General features: G+C 48.1%; 1 long non-coding RNA gene across 1 annotated transcript; it reads left to right on the top strand.

Moving 5' to 3' along the window:
• The first annotated feature begins 1,746 nt into the window (after positions 1–1,746).
• On the top strand, positions 1,747–17,845 carry LOC147097610 (uncharacterized). The gene is made up of 4 exons (XR_015074317.1): positions 1,747–2,047; positions 8,355–8,517; positions 9,373–9,454; positions 15,151–17,845. It is a non-coding gene; the product is annotated as an uncharacterized LOC147097610 (long non-coding RNA).
• Positions 17,846–20,349: the final 2,504 nt, after the last annotated feature.

Here is a 20,349-nt window from a genome sequence, read left to right as displayed (position 1 = left end):
TCTGTCCTCCTGATGTTTGCAACTATGGGCTGGATTTAGCCAATGGGGAGCTTTTGGAGGCGGGACTCCCATTTGTCGGGTTTCAGTCCCGCCTCCATTAACATCTGGCCAACCCACACTATTTTCCCTTGATTGACCTTGTTAAGCCCGCCCAGCGGGCTCAGCAGGCCAATTAAGGGGAAGCCAGTTACAGAGAATGTCAGCGAATGACGTTTCAACAGTCAAAAATTTTTGACAGATGAATTGTCATTGTTTGACAGCTCTGTGAAGCTGTCAAACACTGACATTCTCTGTAGTTTGATGAGGTCTTGAATTCAAGACTCATCAAACCTCTTTCTTTAGCAGAAATTAGATGGTTGTTGCATTGGAGAATGCAGCAGCCATCTGTCATCTCTGCCGGTGAGATGCGAGACTCTCCGCATCCCCAACGATTGAAGCCTGCAGGAAGAAACAAAGGTAAGTAAACATATTTACTATCACTTTCCACTCACCTCACATATTCACCTCTCCACTCTTGCACCCATCACTTACCTTCACAGCGCACTTTTGCACCCCTCCGACCCCCGCAGACCCAATGCTCGCCTCGGTGACCCTGGCGGGGTTCGCAGCCTTCGGGAAGCCCACACTTGTGTGGGTAAAATGGGGATAATCCTCTTATCTGCCTGTTAACTACTTCCTGCCTCCAGGAGACGGGACCCTGTGCGGGTCGGCTACCCGCCTCCTGGCAAGATGGCACGGAGGCGGGTTGGGGGCGGGATGGGTGCCCATCCCCAGATTCTGCCATTTTCCCGGCAGTCCCACCTCCAAACCCGCCTCCCCAGGGCTGCCAAGATCACGCCCTATGTGAATGGGAGAGACTGGCAGGAAGGCTGGAGGGATTGCTGAGGTTCGAATTTGTTGACGTGAGTGTTCAGACTGGGGGACCGCAGAGTTCAGGCAAAGATGGGTTGCATTCCCTGAAGGTTTGACAGCAGCAATGCAGGAGGCCAAAGATGGAAAGACAAGAGTGCGACTGGGATGGGGAGTGCAAGTGTGCGTCACTTTGATGCTAAGTAAATCACATAAAGTACTGTCTTGCAAAAGTCCTTGGGATAATGGCAAATAATCAAATATTGCTTGGTAATCATCCAAAACTTTGGTGCCCTTATCCTAACTCGCACCAAGTCCAGTTCACCCATCGCCCCTGTGCTCGCTGACCTACATTGACTCCCGGTCCAGCAACGCCTCGATTTGAAAATTCTCATCCTCGTTTTCAAATCCCTCCGTGGCCTCGCCCCTCTCTATCTCTCTAACCACCTCCAGCCCTACAACCCCCCGAGATATCTGCGCTCCTCCAATTCTGGCCTCTTGTGCATCCCCGATTTTAATCGCTCCACAATTGGCGGCCGTGCCTTCAGCTGCCTGGGGCCCTAAGCTCCGGAATTCCCTCCCTAAACCTCTCCGCCTCTCCAACCTCTCTCTCCTCCTTCAAGACGCTCCTTAAAACCGACCTCTCTGACCAAGCTATCGGTCACCTGTCCTTATATCTCCTTATGTGGCTCGGCGTCAAATCCTGTGAAGTGCTTTGGGACGTTGAAGGCGCTATACAAATGCAAGTTGCTGGTGTTGTTGTAGTCCTTCAAATGCCAAGTCCTTTGTTGCCGGATGTGCAATGATGCCATCAATGGTGGTTGTTTCTTCAAAAATTGAGGGGAGGAAAATCAATATAGTTTTTTTGCTGAAACTCAAGATGCCGACCATTTTCAGCATCCCATGAACAAGGCTGAAGCTTAGCAACAAGTGGGCAAGTTAAAACTTCCAGAGGAGAACGTCGCAGAAAACCAGAGAGAAAGGTTGGAGTTCAAACCAAAAAAAACCCCCGTGGCTTGCTGTATTCCCACGGGCCATCGAGGAAGTGGTCCTCGACGCAGTCATTTTGAAAACGAAAGCCCCTGCACTTTTTGCGGAGAAACTCGAAGAAACGGCTGGCAAGGCTGCAGTGAGTGGGCGAGACCGCTGATCACTGCCTGACAGAACTGAGAACAACAGCACAGAGCTGCAGCATTTGGTAAGTTAGATAATGACATAAATGAGGCGCAGAATGAGTTGAGTGAGAGAGAAGGAAAGCTGAGAGTTGGTGTGTGGTTACAGCTCCTAGATTGAGCTTCTGCGATGCAGAAAGCATCACTGTGCAGTGTAGCTTACAGATAAGGTTAGATAGAGAAACATGAGTTAACCAGGGCAAATTTGCACGGATTTTTAAAAGGCAGGTTGCACTTGACTAGCCTTACATACATTGTTGACAAAGAGATATAAAGGATGTAATTTATATGGGTTCTGATAAAGCATTTGATAATGCAGCACATGGGAGACATGCGTCACGCGCAGTTAAGCAAATTTAAACTTAACTACTTGGTGAATTATGGTTTCTAACGACTGGAACTCAATTTTAATGCAAGTTCAGAAATACCCTGGATTTATTTTGAAGGAAATCGTCCCCCGTGTCCCGTTTTAATAAACCCGCGGGAGCAACCGGCTTGACCACTCGGGAGGACAAGCAAACTCCGAGCTGATTCGCCGGCTGAGGAAAGGGACTTGGATTAAAGCGATCAGATTTTTAACGTTGACCACAAAGCAGCAGCCGCTGGGGTGGCCCGTTTTATGCTCTCCGGGCCTACCCGATTTATGGGTGTTTTTCTCCACTTTTTCTTCACGTTGTAGCAACATGAGAGCATAAGAAATAGGAGCAGGAGTCGGCCCAACGGCCCTTTCGAGCCTGCTCCGCCATTCAATGAGATCATGGCCGATCTTCTACCTCAACACTTACCCGCCCGATCTCCATATCCCTTGATTCCCTCAGTTTCCAAGAATCTACCAATCCCTGTCTTGAATATACTCAACGACTGAGCCTCCGGGGCAGAGAATTCAAGAGATTCACCACCCTCCGAGTGAAGACATTTCTCCTCATCTCAGTGGACTCTTATGGCTGCATCTTGATTGAATAAATCAAAATCAGGGAGAGGAGTGGGGCGGGGGGGGGGGGGAACTGATTGGATATTGAACTAGAACCATCTTGACAATAGTTCCGTGTTTTTTTCTTGCTTTTTAAAATGTTTCTTTTTCACTCAAATGCTTTGACCTTCCTGGCCTGTGTTTCTGTCTTCCACTCTCTGTAAACTTCAGCTCATCCAAAACTCGGCTGCCCGTATCCTGACTCGCATCAAGTCCCGTTCACCCATCACCCCCCCGGGCTCGCTGACCTGCACTGGTTCCTGGTCCAGTATCACCTCGATGTTTAAATTCTCATCCTTGTTTTCAGATCCCTCCATGGCCTCACCCCCCTCCCTATCCCAGTAATCTCCTCCAGCCATACAACCCTCCGAGATCTCAGTGCTCCACCAATTCTGGCCTCTTGCGCATCTCCGATTATCTTCGCTCCACCATTGGCGGCCGTGCCTTCAGCTGCCAGGGCCCTAGGCTCAGGAATTCCCTCCCTAAACCTCTCCGCCTCTCTCTCCTCTTAAATGCTCCTATGGCCTAAAAATTTGGTTGCTTTGCACCTCCTGTTGGCCACCAACGAAATTCAGCGGGAGGTTAGCGGTGGCGGTAACCGTTGTCATCACCGGCAGCGCAGCACCGAGGTGTGCTATCATCGGCATGCGCAGCGCCCCGGCCGCGATCTTCGGTCGCGCCCCCTGACTTACCGCCAGACGCTATGTCCGACAGGGTCAGGTTGGCCTACCTGCGGCCGGGGCAGCGCTAATTAATGGCGAGGTGCCGGGCGACCATTTTGTTGCTGGCCGCCTGCCAGCACCTGCCCCCTCTGCCGTCCCCAGCCTCCTGTGCAGCCCCCCCCGCGGAGTGCCGGCTGCGCTCTATGAGCCTGGCACTTCTTTTGCCAGCACTCCGATCCCTGATGGCCCAGCTGGGCCCCGGGTCGCGCTGCGCAAAACCCCTCCCCTTTAAGAAGGGGAGGAGAAGGCCTGCAGTACCGCGGCGCGATGTGCCACAGCGATATTCCCTCACAGCGCCCCAAGAGGGAGGCGGGACACTTCCAGTAGAGCCCCAGTTCCCTCTTGGGGCGTTAGCGATGAATTTCGACAGCGGGGGTGCTAATTTTTTCAGGGCACTACCCACAAAGTTAGCGCCCCAAAGGGGGCGCGACTCAATTTTTCCCCCTACCTCTTTAAGCAAGATTTTGGTCACCTGTCCTAATACCTCCTTAAGTGGCTCGGTGTCAATTTTGTTTGATAATCGCTCCTGTGAAGCGCCTTGGGACGTTTTTACTATGTTAAAGGCGCTGTATAAATGCAAGTCGTTGTTGTTTATCAACTGTGCTGCAGAAAGCGACGAGCCTTCGACGATTTATTAGACACTGGATCCATCAGATGGTTCGATGTGCATTCGTGTCTCGCCTTCCCTTTCAAAGTCATTGCTGCCAAGGCTGACGGCTTGCTCCTTGAAATCTATTCCCATCCCTCGAGACACTGCTGCCTTACTTCAGGGAGCATGTTAACAGAATATCAGTACAACGCAAGCCGGCCACTCAGATCAGAGACACTCCTCGTCCACCCTTCTGGGCCCGAGGGAAATATAACTCTGCCCGGTTTTCCATTCAGCAACACAGTGCTGGCCTGTCTTTCTCCTTCAAGTGATGACTAACAAACTGCATTTCCAGCATTTCCTGCTCTTGTTTCTCATTTTACTCCACTTCAATACTATTGACTCACTTTTTGCCCCGTTTGACTCGCTGTGATTTCTGCCTTCAGTGCACCCGAACGACCAGATTTAGGAACAGCTTCTTTCCCAGGGCTGTCATCCTACTGAACTCCACAAATAAACTCTAAAGCCTGCACATCTGCCAATGCACTTTATTATGGTTATGTTTATGTTAATGTATTACAAGCCAAATGAATCAAATCACAGAAACCCCACAGTGCAGATAGAGACCATTTCGGCCCATCGAGCCTGCACCGACACATATCCCACCCGATCCCCGTAACCCCTACACCAACACATATCCCACCCTATCCCCGTAACCCCATATATTTAATCCCCCTAACACTAAGGGTCAATTTATCATAGCCAATCAACCTAACCCGCACATCTTTGGACTGTGGGAGGAAACCGGAGCACCCGGAGGAAACCCACACAAACACGGGGAGAATGTGCAAACTCCACACAGACAGTCGCCCGAGGCCGGATTCGAACCCGGGTCCCTGGCGCTGTGAGGCAACAGTACTAACCACTATGCCACCGTGAATGTTTAAATGTCTTAATCTAAATGTACACTCTCAGGAGCCGCAAGCCTACATTTCGTTGTCCTGCACTTGTGCACTAACAATGACAATAAAGTTGATTATTATTATTATTATTATTATTATTAATGAGGTTATAAATGCATAAAGCATTCAAATGATTCTCTCGCGCTGTGACCTGTGTTGCATCATCCAGGCTGTTCATCCCGGCCCCTTTACTTCCTGTCTCTGAGTGAAGGTTGAAAACTATCTCTGGCCCTCTGGCCCAGCCCTGCACCCTCCAGTGCTCTGGCTTTTGAGTACTGTTCCGACATTTAAAAAAAAAATTAGTTCCTGGGATGTGGGCGTCGCTAGCGAGGCCGGCATTTATTGCCCATCCCTAATTGCCCTTGAGGAGGTGGTGGTGAGCTGCCTTCTTGAGCCACTGCAGTCTGTGTGGTGAAGGTGCTCCCACAGTGTTGTTAGGGAGGGAGTTCCAGGGGTTATTGGGGAGACGAAGCGCAGATTGGGCGACCGCTTTGCGGAACACCTCCATTCAGTCCGTAAGGGTGACCCCGAGCTTCCGGTCGCCTGTCATTTTAATTCACCGCTCCATTCCCACTCGGACCTCACCGTCCTCGGTCTCTTGCATTGTTCCACGGAAACCCAGCGTGAGCTCGAGGAACAGCACCTCATCTTCCGATTCGGCACTTTACAGCCTTCTGGACTCAATATCGAGTTCAACAATTTCAGATCATAACCTCGGCCCCTATTACATCCCCAATTTCCATCGCTCAAGCATTGGCTGCCGTGCCTTCAGCTGCCAAGGCCCTAAACTTTGGAATTCCCTCCCTAAACCTCTCCTCCTCTCCGCCTCGCCCTCTCTTCCTTTAAGATGCTTCCTAAAAACTTACCTGTGACCAAGCTTTTGCTCACCTGTCCTAATATCTCCTTAAGTGGCTCAGTGTCAAATCTTTGTCTGATAATCGCTCCTGTGAAGCGCTTTGGGACATTTTACTCCGTTAAAGGCGCTGTGTAAAAGCAAGTTGTTAATAAATCTGTGACGCCTAATATTCAATGTTTACAAACCTTATTGATTTGAGGAGTAAATTGCAACTAAGAACCCCTCCTATAACCGTAGTAATACTGCGCCCACTCCTGAACTGGATGCGTCGATGGTAGCCATCACAAGCGGCTCATTGCTTCACTGGGACTTCCATTGCAAGTCTTGTGTCTCTTGGAAACTCCAAATGCCATGCTATCTTTCTTGGCGGTTTTGTGAGACCTGACAAAATAGCCAGGAACTTGCCTAAATCGCTCATCACACGGGGTCTTTTTGTTTTATTTCATCTGTTTGATTGCTTCCGTTCTTTTCCCCTTTCAGCCTTAAGTCCTTCTGCTGGCAATCCGCGTCCTCCTTGCACTTTGAACTCGTTTCTCCCCGAACCAGGTATCCTCTGAAATAGCTTGCAATCCTTCAGTGTCATCCAGTGTTGGAACCTTTCTGAATCTGAGGTGATCACAGTGCATTCTGAGATGCACATCATCGGCCAAAAGGACTGTTAAGGATCTACAGCATTGACAAGTCTTCCTCCAAGTGTACTTGCCTGTTGCCATAGTTGCATTATGCACGAAAGTTAAGGCACCTGATAAGTGTGACATTACTATGATCTACGTTGAATGATCAAAGAATGATACAGCACAGAAGGAGGCCATTCGGCCCATCGTGCCTGTGCGGGTCTTTGAAAGAGCTCACCAATTAGTCCCACTCCACCTGCTCTTTCCCCATAGCTCTGCAAATGTTTCCTTCTCAAATATTTATCCAATTCCCCTTTTGAAAGTTACTATTGAATCTGCTTCCACCGCCCTTTCGGGCAGCGCATTCCAGATCACAACAACTCACTTCGTAAAAGAATTACATAAGACGTAGGAGCAGGAGTAGGTCATTCGGCCCCTTGAGAGCGATTGCTACCTGGGGCCTTCAGTTATACTCCTTTGGATGGCCCTTATCTGCACGCCAAATCAGGTTAGTCCTTTGTCTTAATCTTGGCGGACTATTTTAAATAATGGTAGCAATCTACACTAACTGTTTTTAGATGGCCGGTAATCGCATCTACTGGCCTGATAATTGACTTGTTTTGTTATTAATACATATTAATGGGCCTGTCCAGCCTCGATGGCTTCCTTAAGCTGTTCCCGATTATTTATGCAACCTGCTTGATGGCCTTAACTATAGGCCTAACTGGGTTTTGATCTGTCTCTGATTTGGCCGAATACATAAATCAAAGTCCTGTCTGGTTTTCAAAATGCAAAGGTCTAGAAATTGGGTATAGCCCCGCTTGAGGCATTAGAACTGGCGCTGCGCAAAGTTTATAGCCAGACGGAACTTATCGCCGCCTGGCGCGATATTGGGTTGCATCGCCCCCAAAGGGGATTGAGGCGCAAATTCAGACATTGCACGGGCCTCCTAAGGCGCAAAACTTCCGGCGCTACCCAATATCGGCGCGGACGGGCGCAGCGCAGGTGATCTCAATTACCAATAACCACGAGGCTTCCAAGCGCCGGCTGGCTCTTAAAGGGATGGGTCAGTCAGCCTCAGCTTCCACACTCATCGCCCTGTAGGCCTCAGAATCGGCGCTCGCCCTTCTCTGGCGCAAAAAACTTGGTCAGGATGGAGAAGGTGAGACAGAGAGCAGAGCACTTCAGCACTGAGGCTGTGGAGCAGTTGGTGTCCGCAGTGGAGCGCAGTCGAGATGTTCTCTATCCTGACAATGGCAGGAGGCCGAATCAAATTGAGTACCGCCGAGCTTGGAGGGATGTTTGTCAGAGGGTCAACTCCAGCAGCATGACAACCAGGAGCCCTGTTCAGTGCAGGAAGAAATTCAATGACCTCACTCGGGTCGTTAGGGTGAGTGTTGTTTATGCAAACTTCTGATTCCCTCCATCTGCACCTGACTTCGCGCACCCTGTAGCCATGATGCCCCAATGGCCATCTGTCAGCAAGCACCCATGGCCCTTTCTGGGCACACACATGCACATTTGACTCAAGGCATCATGTAAGGGCTTTTGCACCATGGGGGGCATGAGATGATCACTCAGGGCATCATGTAACAGAACTTCCCTTTCTTTCCCCTGCAGCCCAAGCTGGTGACGATCCGCAAGGACCAGCTTCGAACCGGTGGCGGACCTCCACAAGTGGTCACTCTCACGGATCTCGAGGAGAGAGTGCACCAGATTCTTGGAGGATGTCTGAGTGGTCCTGTTACCACTGCAGCTGCTGACCCCATTGGCGACAGCGATGGTAAGTGTGGGAGAAAACGTATTAAACATTAAGGCATGCTGGGATACTTGACCACTTTACTAATTGAACAAAGGACACTAAACTAGTTAAAACTAAAAGAACTGCTGACTGCCATAATAAAGTCAAGCTGACCTTTTGGCTTAGGGCATCTGGTGATAAAATGTGAACATGTTAAATCTGTTTCTTGAGAACAATGGAACCTATGAAACCATATGTTGAAATGTAATGTAAGCTAATCACATGAAGTTGTTTACCTTGCTGTATAACTATGAGCGCTGTACAATAGTAATTTAGAGTGCTGGTGAGCAGTAGGGACTGCTGCAGACTCTCCGTGATATCATGTAATAAATTCCTAAGGCGAACCTCGAAGTCTCCGTCTGATAGTTAATTTCCTCGACAGAATTTGGCGTAGTCGTGCAGGATCCTTAACAACGGGATCCAAAAGAACTAAGAAGGTCTAACTTGGGTATAGCGTCGACCTTGTATATCACTTGGACCGCTTAGGCTCCAATTAGGCAAAGGAAGTTTAAAAAGCGACTCTCCTAAAAATAAAAGGAAAGTGCCCGGTGCCTCCCAGCTGAAAGGGGGAGAGCACCTAGCACGTCCCAGCTGAAAGGGGGACGGCGCGTGGTTGCCTAGTTATCCGGCCGGTGACTCATGCTGAGCCAAGAAGCCCGTCAGGCTGAGGCAAGACGGCTGAGAAGAGAGAAAAGACTATGGCACCGAATTAAGTAGCTACAAAGAGAATAAAGGGTTGACTTCAAGACTCGCGGGCGGAAAAACCGGTGAGCGCTCATTGTATTTTGTGTATATAAAATAACCCGCGGTTGTATAACCAGTAAGTTTAAAACTAAGTTACAGGAGTAAGGAGAAGATGGGAAATAACGGCAGTCGAGCGGATTCGTCCGAGCCTGCCAAAAAAGGAGCCCGAGGCAAGGTAAAACAGGAGGCTGCAAATGGTAAAATCAATATATGTAAAAGAACAAATGACAGAATAAAAAAGCTTGTGCAACATCAAAATAAGGTAGGAGATCCTATCGTTCCACCGGGATCACCAGCCGATACTGTAATAAAAGAAACAGGAGACGATCGGTATGCGGTAACTTTTAGTAGTGATCTGTATGGATGGTCGGGTGGAGATTGGCTTTATGGGGGAAGTTTTAAAATACCTTTAATAAATGAATGGGAAGAAATGACTAGAAATGAAGGAGGGGATCCTGAGTGGGACACCCCCTATATGTTATGGTGCTTTGCTAGGTGGATGGAAGGAGCAAAAAGACACCAACCCCCAAAGAAGAAGGGGAAACAGGAAGAGGCAGAGGCTCGTCAGAAAAAGGAAGAGGTGCTGCCTAAGGCTCCTGTTGTGGGAATCTATCCCCGAACCCCAGCGGGAGATCCGGTTGAGATGGGGGAAGAGTTAAATAATTTACTAATGATAGCGGCTGCTCTAAGACAGCAACCGGCACGATTTCCGGCGCCGCCTCCATACAATCCAGCAGGTCTAGCGGCACCACAGCCAGTTGTACCCCTACCAGGGGCACAGCCTGGAGCTCCACCCCCACCCGCAGATGAACCCGTAATTGAACCTCCTCCTCCAGCAGAGGCACTCGGAGCAGGAGCTGCTGCACTGCCTGGTAGGAATGTACAGGACCTACCCTCACGTAACGGACCTACAACTAGGTCACAAACACAACCTGACACTACTACCCATCAACTTCCTCGAGTCATGATAGGAGAGGTGGCAGTGTTAAAACCATGGTCCCCAGCGGAAGCTAGAGCTATGATAGCCGAGGCACCAGACCCCTTAAAGAAGCCCACTGCCTTTCATAATTGGCTAGAACAAATATGTACCATTTACAGCCCTCTTCCTGGGGATGTGCTAATGCTGCTAAAATGTGCGTATGGGTCCTCATGGTCGACCCTAAGGGACGGATTTGCTGTTCCCCCGGGAGAAAATGGAGATTGGCGACAAGATGATGTACAACTGGACCAGGGAAATGAGTCTTTTGCTCACTGGTTAGAACATAGAGGTAAAGAGGCTATAATGAGAGGAGCCAAGAAGCATAGTGACATAGGAGAAGTTACTCGATGTCTGCAAAGAAAGGAGGAGACAATTCCTGATTTTGTAGCTCGATTTAAAAGCAAGTGGGAGGAACATGCGGGAGTTCCGTTAGCAGACAATGGACCTTTGGCAGTATAAACACTGCTAAACTGCATGTTACCCTTTCAAGCTCAAGCCTTTAAAATGATTAATCTAAATTGGCAGACTCAGCCCTGGGCGGACGTAGTTACTGCTCTGGTAAATATGGATAGGGAAGGACTCTTTACTCAGTCGAAAGAGCAAAAGCCAAAAACAGCGGGACAATATTTCCAACAGAATAGAAGAGGATTTGCAGGAAGAGGAGGTTATGGTAGAGGCAGAGGAAGGGGAAGAGGACAATGGCAAATGAGAGATAGATCACAGGATGAATGTAGGAACTGTGGGAAAAGAGGACATTGGGCTAGAGATTGCCGATGCCCCCCAAGGCCACAGCAGGGATACGCCCAACAAGGAGGGTATCCAGCTCCAGGGGCAGAAGGAACTTCCTTTTCTTTCAGTAACCCTAATCCATCCACATAGGGGTGCCACGGAGAAGCGGTGGTACAGGCGGCTGTGATCAGATTGTCCAAATCCTTGAGAGAACAGCCTATGGCTACAGTTAAAATAGGAAATAGCCATTTGGACCTTCTGGTCGATACCGGTGCAACAATGTCCTCTGTACCCCCCTCCGTGGGTATACCCGCCAGTCAATTTAACGTTGTAAGCATGGGAGTAGCCGGTATCCCTATGTTAGAACCCCTCTCCAAACCTACCGAAATTCAAGTGCACGGGCAATCCGTCACAGACACCCTCATAATTTCTCACACCGCCCCTCTCCCTATGTTGGGAAGACAGGCTTTATGTAAATTGGGAGCAGTTATATACTGCACTCGAGACGGCATGTTCATGGAACTGCCTCAAATACAAACTCATCAGCTAATGAATTTAATGATAGAGGAAAAGCAAGTAGAAGGAGCCCCCATTTTGTACTGCTGGCAGCTGAATAGCAATCCTTATGGCCAATTGGTAAAAAATGTATACCAAGCCTTGCAAGAATTGGAAGATCCTCAGGGGCAGTATTTACAATATCTAATTGAAACCAGTAGAGAAAAGAAACGGACCCATTGTACGGCATGGTACACGCATAAAGAAACACCCAATTATTAAGAATTGGTTTGCTCATACCTAAACCAGCCAGAATTGCTTCAGATTTCACCTTATTTATTCTTTGGAGATAAAGGCCTGGGAATGTTGGTTCACCTTACACACGAACAAAAAGAAAGATTTAGGATGCATCACACATCCGAACCCCACCTGACTATAGCAGTCAGAGCCCCGGCTAAGGCGAAGGAAGTGGGGGAGATGATAAAAAGAATACAACACCGCAAGCCAGTCTATTCCATCACGTTGCCAATTCAAGCTGGAAAGGTGGAGATAGAATTCTTTAATGAAACAGAAGGAAAAATTCGCTGGTTAAGAAAAGAATGGGATACTATTTTTGAAAGACAGCAGCCCCCTAAGGAAAATCCGCAATTGTTACCATGGGCATTGACTAAAGTACCTTCTGAATTATGGGCAAAGCACAAGAATCATGTGGGAAAGGTGCATTCGGCACCTGAACATAGGGTCCAGCTACAGAAGAATGCTGTTTTGCCCTGTCTAAAGCAGTACCGCCTGGCCCCAGAGGCCGAGGAAGGAATAGCAGCGGTAATACATTCTTTACTGCAGCAAGGGGTTTTAGTCAAAACACAGAGCCCCTGCAATACTCCTATTTTGCCCATCCTGAAAGTAGGAAGACCAAATGACTGGCGTTTTGTGCAAGATCTCCAGGCGATCAATAAAATAGTCATTCCCATTGCTCCCTTGGTGCCGGATACCAACAGCATCCTCTCCTCTATACCAGCTGATGCAACTACCTTTTCGGTTATCGATTTGTGTTCTGCTTCCTTCTCCATACCACTGCATAAGGACAGTCAATATCTGTTTGCCTTTACTTATAAAAATCAGCAATATACCTGGACCAGGTTGCCCCAGGGGTATACTGAAAGTCCTGCGGTGTATGCGGCAGCGGTTAAAAATGACTTGGAGGAATGTCAGTTATTGGATCAGTCCACCTTAATCCAGTACGCAGATGACCTTTTGGTTGCCTCCCGAACGGGGCCAGACTGCCAAGAAGATACTATAAAATTGCTCCAGCATCTGGCTAGCAGGGGACACAGGGTGTCCTCCGAGAAGTTGCAGTTTTGCCAAACATCCGTCCAGTATTTGGGTTTTCAGTTGGAGTATGGACAGCGAAGATTGGGACTGGAAAGAATAAGAGCAGTGGATAAAGTGCTGATCCCGCGAACAAAGAAGGACATTTGGTCGTTTCTGGGAATGGTGGGTTATTGTAGACAATGGATATATGACTACAGAGAAATGGATGCGGTCTTACGATCAGCTACGCTGCAGACAGAGCCCCCCATAGTCGAATGGACGCCAGAACGAGATAAGGCATTCAGTGATCTTAAAAAAGCTATGGTCATTGCTCCCGCGTTAGGACTACCTAAGTATAATAAGCCTTTTCAGTTATACGTCAATGAAAGAGAAGGCTTTGCAACAGGAGTACTGGCACAAGAACATGGGGGAGGAAAAAGGCCTGTAGCATATTACTCTGTAGCCTTACCAGCCGTAGTGAGAGGCATGCCAGCCTGCTTACGAGCCGTTGCTGCAACCGCCACAATAGTGGAAAAATCCATCCCTATTGTGCTTGATCACCCTTGTGTGGTAATTGTTCCCCACGCAGTGCTGCTATTATTAAATTCGGCAGCTACTCAGCACTTTACGGCGGCAAGAAGGACTGGGTATGAGATAATCCTCTTGTCACACTCTAATTATACCTACCAGTGATCACCAGCTGTCAACCCGGCGACCTTCGTGCCAATACCAACAGAATATCCAGGTGAACCAGAACACGACTGCTTGTTAACTGTTGAAGCCACCACTGCACCCAGGCCAGATTTGCTAAGTGATCCTATTGATAATCCTGACTTGATCCTCTTCACGGATGGTTCTTCGCATCGACCTAGTGATGATCAACTATTAGCAGGTTATGCGGTGGTGACTCCTCATGAATTATTGGAAGCTTATGCGTTGCCACCTGGCACATCTGCACAAGCAGCTGAACTATATGCATTAACCAGAGCCTGTATTTTGGCTAAAGATCAAAGCGTCAATATCTATACTGACTCCCGTTATGCATTTGGGGTAGTGCATGATTTTGGACAATTATGGAAAAACAGAGGTTTTATTACATCCTCAGGAAAATCTATTAAGCATGCGCAAATGGTGTTAAATTTGTTGGAGGCTATTCAGTTGCCAAGTAAAATTGCAGTACTAAAATGTGAGGCCCACACCATGGCAGGTGATGAAGTCTCGTGTGGAAATAGGTTTGCTGATAGCGCGGCTAAAGAGGTCGCACTGAGGCAGGCCCCACAGCTTCAAGCCGCCAAAAATACCGTTAGTAACTTTCCTCCAGAACTTCCTAGTAGCATTGATGCTGATCTACTACGACAGGCCCAAAGTCAGGCACCAGTCCAAGAAAAACGTACTTGGAGTAAGGCAGGTTGCTATCAAGATCATGATATATGGATGCATCCTGATGGCCGAGTGGTTTGCCCACGAAGCTTGTTTTTGCCCCTGTCTCGCCTGGCACATGGACAGGCTCACATGGGCAAAGGAGGGATGGCACATGCATTGTCCCAACAATGGTATGCACCAGGAATAACGGTAACAATTGAAAAAGTTGCCAGAACGTGTTTAGTATGTCAGCAGAACAATAGAGGGAAATCGCCCGCAAATTTTGATCACCTACCCCAACCGGAGCTGCCCTTTGAGAATCTACAGATAGATTTTGTACATATGCCCGCAGTAAAAGGATTTAAGTACATACTGGTAATAGTAGATATGTTCTCCAGATGGGTAGATGCATACCCCACTAGGAGGGATGATGCCAGAACAGTAGTAAGCATTCTGCTAAAAGAAATAATACCTAGATTTGGAATACCTATGGGAATAAACAGTGACAGAGGAACTCATTTCACCAGCAAACTGATAAAAAACTTAACTGAAGCCCTTGGATTTCAATGGAAATTGCACATACCTTACCAGCCACAATCCTCAGGAATAGTGGAAAGAGTGAATGGGGAAATCAAGGCCGCCCTGACCAAAGTATGCCAGCAAAATGGGTTGCAATGGTCGGATGCTGTGCCAGTAGTAATGTATGCCCTGAGAAATCAGAAAAATAGAAACACAGGTCTGACACCACATGAGATCTTGATGGGCCAGCCTATGACAACAGGCACACGCCCACCCATGACTCCAGAGAAGGTGGCATTAATTTGGAATGATGAAAAATCATTAAAATATGCTCAGGCCATGTGTGAAACAGCAGGAAGAATACATGAGAAAGTGAGACAGGCCCAGACGCGCCCCACAGAAGGAAACATGCACCCCTTTAAACCCGGAGATCAAGTTTATGTGAAAGCGCTAAACAAAGAATCTTTTTCTCCTAGGCGGAAAGGACCATATTTGGTGCTGCTTACAACTCGAACAGCTCTCAAATTGAAAGAAAAACCTGATTGGGTACACGCTGCAAGGTGCAAGTTGCATCATCCGGAGGAAACACCGGAGGTGGAGTATAAACATACTGCACCAGACACCACTTCAGAAACGGGAAAAGATTCATGCCCACCATAATTTGGCACTCCATTGAAGGACTGATTACTTTCGGATTGCTATATATGTTTATATTTAATGCTGTATAACAATAATTAGGAAAATTTAAAGATTTCTAGGATAAATCAGGAAATATGTTAAACCAGATGATAATAATCGGCCTATGTGTAATAAGGACAGCCGCCTGGACCATCCTGCCTACTGAAAAAACAGAGTGGGCAGGCCAGTTAGGATGGAAGGCGAGAGACAGTAACCAATCGCAGGGAACTTACACCTGTAACAATGGCACCATTTGTGTAATTGCTAATTGGACGATTAATTGCAAAGCCTGTGGGATGTTCGAAATGAAATCTGGGACGGATAAAATAGTATTTAGTCAAGGATCTAATATAACTCTAAGTATAAAATGGGAAAAAGGAGTGAACATAAGTTGTAGGATAGAGAATGACACTGACATACTAAACAATTATACTAAATTATGGAAATGGTATAAAAATGACACAAGAACCGAAGACATGGAACAACCGATATATTTGAAAGACGGTCAGGCGTACGGATGCGTGAATGCAACTCTTATAGAAGGAAGGCCTCACTGGTATGGGGAAACATTCTTCGCAAAGAAAACGAAACAGATAGAAAGTCCTTGCAAAGATTGCATTCTACCTGTGCCCCGGTCTTGATCTCCCCATATACTCTAAATTTGACAGTACAGGTACAATATGAGGATAAAAAAGATACTGGATGTAATATTACTACTATACAAGCCAAATTGAATAAGAGAGTTAGGATCGGGAGAAGGAGAAGGGACGTAGCAACGGTCTTGGGAGGAGTAGGAACTGGTATGGGAGCCCTTAATGCAATAGATATTGAAACATTGCAGAATAAAATACAGCAAGTAGGAGGGCTGACAGGAGATGCTATAAAATTAAGAAATGCTTGGGACAGCAGCGATGTTAACACAGTGGATATCAGAGTTGGAAGCAAGTAAATAAGGTAGAAAAGGAACAAGAGAATGTTGCAAAGGGACACGAGAAAGTCAATAATCAGACTCAGTGTATGTTTAAAGAAATTACCAAGCAGTCACTGAGGGCTGAGCTAGAGCGAGTCACTATGTCAGGACATGCTCCTAGTTGGATGAGAATTTTCGGATTTGAAGGAAATAATCTAGAAGTAAAACCTGATCGAAGATATACTAAATGTGACCTTAAGGGATGTAATTTTACAATGAAAGTGGTAAATGTGACAAAAGCCAAAACCTGGTGTCAGTTCTTGGTATTGCCCCAACTGTTTGGAGAAAACTTCTGGTATCCCGAATTTCATGGTAAATGGATAGATCAGGGGAATAAGACCCACGATGCCTCGGATTGCCAAGATTGGCCGTTTGGAAAAGTATGCCCATTGCATACCCCTATATATGAACCTTGCTCATTACAACATAGTAGAGGTACATGCATTTGGAATTTGAAACCTTGTAATGATACTACCTTGCATGAGATAGGCCAGAACTATCTGTGTATTAGCAGTGCCTGGCCTATATATGTAGACGGGATTTTGAAAAGGCCCCCTTTAAACACTTGCATAAAAGATGCTTATACTGTGTTTGACCCACATACCAACAAGACATATCAGTTGGGAAAATTGCCTACGGTAATGCAAAGAAGAACTGTATTGGGGATAGAAAATGCCCCCCCAACAGTTAATTTGGCTAATCTGACGAAATTTTTGAAAAACAATGAAAAGATAGCAGAAGCCTTAGCGAAAAGAGGAAGAGATCTGCACCATTTAAAAGCAGTGATGGATTATGATGAACAAGGTTTGATTCAAATAGCTACACAAATAACAGATTTGATGGTACACCACTGGTAGGATGTGTTTAAAGGATGGTCACCTAAAGCATCCGCAGTGTTGGGATTGTTTGTTCACCCGATGGTTATATTTTGTGTAGTGACAGGAGGTTTATTTATATTAATTTGTATAATGTGGATAAGAGTGAGATATCTGCTAGCGCAAACAGTAGAATCAGTAGCATCTGTAAAAAGAGCTACGAAAGTACTAGAGCGAAAGGAAAGAAAAAGAGCAAACCAGGATGACTATGATGAAGAAGATTGTCTAAAAATGCGTCCTTTCCCAAAGGGATATTATCCTCCCTATGAAAACGAACAATACAATGCCGTAAAGCAGTGTTGATCAGTAAAGATCAACAAGGAGGGAATTGTGGGAGAAAACGTATTAAACATTAAGGCATGCTGGGATACTTGACCACTTTACTAATTGAACAAAGGACACTAAACTAGTTAAAACTAAAAGAACTGCTGACTGCCATAATAAAGTCAAGCTGACCTTTTGGCTTAGGACATCTGGTGATAAAATGTGAACATGTTAATCTGTTTCTTGAGAACAATGGAACCTATGAAACCATATGTTGAAATGTAATGTAAGCTAATCACATGAAGTTGTTTACCTTGCTGTATAATTATGAGCGCTGTACAATAGTAATTTAGAGTGCTGGTGGGCAGTAGGGACTGCTGCAGACTCTCCGTGATATCATGTAATAAATTCCTAAAGCGAACCTCGAAGTTTCCGTCTGATAGTTAATTTCCTCGACAGTAAGGCTCTCACCTTTTTCAGCTGTCTCCTTCCACTTGGTCCCCCCGCCAGCATGCTTCCTCAGTGTGCAGCCATGTCAGAGCCTTGCCGCAATCTGGCATGCCTTGCCGCCAACCTGTCCTTTTCCTAAAGCCACTCTTCGACCTCCCTGCTTTCAGATGCTGCATCACCAACTTGGGATCCGCGCCCTGAAGCTGCCAGTGCCAGTGCCTCCGGAGGCGAGGATCAGGAGGAAGCCGGACCATCCGTTCCAGCCTCAGGGGAGCCTACACATCTGCAGACTGGGGATAGTAGCTCCCTGGAGGGAAGGGGGGGGCGCTCTGATGAGGAGCCAGTTGCCGGAACAAGCGGCATGCAGCAACGCGAGGGGGGTAGGCAAGTTCGGCCACCGGCTCCCCGGAGGGCAAGGCAGGGAGCGATGACTGCTGCACAGAGTGCAGAGGAGGTGCGTAGTCTGGCTGAAATGAGCACCCAGGCCCGGCTCAGGCACACTGAGCTTATGGCTGCAGTGGGGAGGATGCCTCAGTCGATAGAAACACTGGCAAAGGGTGTGCTGGACTTTGGGGCAGCAATGGAGAGGACTGTCCAGGGATTCAGGGCAGAAATGGAGAGGACTGTCCAGGGCTTTGAGGCCGCTATGGAAAGGACTGTTCAGAGCTTCGGACAATCCCTGGAAAGGTCTGTCCAGGGCTTGTCCGAAGCAGTTGAAAGAACTGTCCAGGGCTTCTCCGAAGCACTGGCACCTGCCACAAAGGTCCTTACTGCTGCCACGCAGTCACTTGCTGGCCTCGTCAACACCCAGATTGAGGCAATGCGAACTCTCACTGCTGCCACTCTATCTGCATCAGCTGGGATCACCCCGGGCCCTTCCAGTACCACACGAGGCCAGGAATCTGTGAAGCAGTCGATTGTGATGGATGAGCCGACCCGATCCCCTCAGAGAGCCCGTGTGTTGCCCAACCATGGTGCAGGTGTCCTCTCTCGGCAGGTGACCATTGCTCATGCCACCGCTGGAACGTCTGCAGTGCAGCTGCCACCACCTGCAGTGCACACTGCTTCCAGCCATGGCCAGATCAAGCAGCCAGCCTCCGCACCCTCCAAGCCCAGAGCTCGTCCAGGCCGTCCCTCAGGGCCTTCTGCGCTTCCACACAGTCAGCAGGCGTCCCCCAGCCTTGACCCCGCCACTGGGGTTCAATTACGTAGGAGCAGCAGGGAGGGAAGGGGCTGACCGCGAAAGAGAAGTCGGTCTCCATCAAGGGGCCAGCAGTAGAGGGAGGTGCTGAGACGTTTCTTTGCCCAAATTCAAGGACTCCCTCACCTGTTGTGATTGTTGGAAATGGTTTGTTTAGTTTTGCGGCTTTGCCAAAGAGTTAACTGTTATTTTGTTAGTTATGGTTTCTGTTGACATGACGTTGTTATGCTGGAAGGAAGGACTTTTTTGACAATTGACAATGGTACACGTTACTATTTACAGTCATGGTGGCCTTCAGAGGATTTGAAAGATCCGAAGTGCGCAGGACGATTGACACCCATCATTACGTCAGAGGGGCCTTGAACCGAGTCCTGATGAGCCTCTGACGGATGGCCCTTCCAGTTTCAGGACCCCTCCCATCTTCCCCCTCCTCCTCCTCCTCCTCCTCGTCCGCCTGCTCTTCCTCCTCCTCGTCCACCTGCTCTGCTGGACCTTGAGGGTCGGCTGGCATTGGCTGGGTGCATCTAATGGCCAAGTTGTGGAGCATGCAGCAGACGATGACGATGCAACCCACTTGCTCCGGCAAGTACTGCAGGGCTCCCCCCGAATGGTCTAGACAGCGGAAACGCTGTTTGAGCACACCAATAGTGTGCTACACAATGTTCCTGGTCGCCTGATGGCTGCTGTTGTACAGCTCTTCTGCCGGGGTGGCGACCAAACGGAGTGGGGTCGTGAGCCATGGGCAGAGAGGATAGCCCTTGTCACCAAGAAGCCAGCCTCGTGGGTGAGCCGGCCCCTCAAAAAGGTGAGAAACTGAGGTCCGCCGCAGGATGAACGCATCGTGGCTACTCCCAGGGAATTGCGCGTTGACTGCCATGATCATTTGGCGGTGGTCACACACCAGCTGCACATTGAGGGAGTGGAACCCCTTGCAGTTGCGGAAGTCCTCAGGATTCAGTAATGGCGCCCGCAAAGCCACGTGTGTGCAATCAATCGCCCCCTGCACCATGGGGAAGTCCGCAATAGCAGCGAAGCCCTGCGCGCGCTCCGCCTGCTTCTCCAGGGTCAGAGGGAAGGTGATGAATTGACGCCTTCTTCTATAAAGGGCAGCTGTCACTTGCCGGATGCAACAATGCACTGCAAACTGAGATATATTCGCAATGTCCCCAGTGGCTGACTGAAAGGATCCACTGGCGTAAAAATTGAGGACAACAGGTCACTTTGACGGCCACCGACA

The sequence above is a fragment of the Somniosus microcephalus genome, chromosome 31, assembly GCF_052327205.1.
Source record: "Somniosus microcephalus isolate GS21.2 chromosome 31, FLI_Smic_1.0, whole genome shotgun sequence".
In the NCBI taxonomy this organism is placed as follows: Eukaryota; Metazoa; Chordata; class Chondrichthyes; order Squaliformes; family Somniosidae; genus Somniosus; species Somniosus microcephalus.
This window is presented reverse-complemented; position numbering and strand designations above follow the sequence as displayed.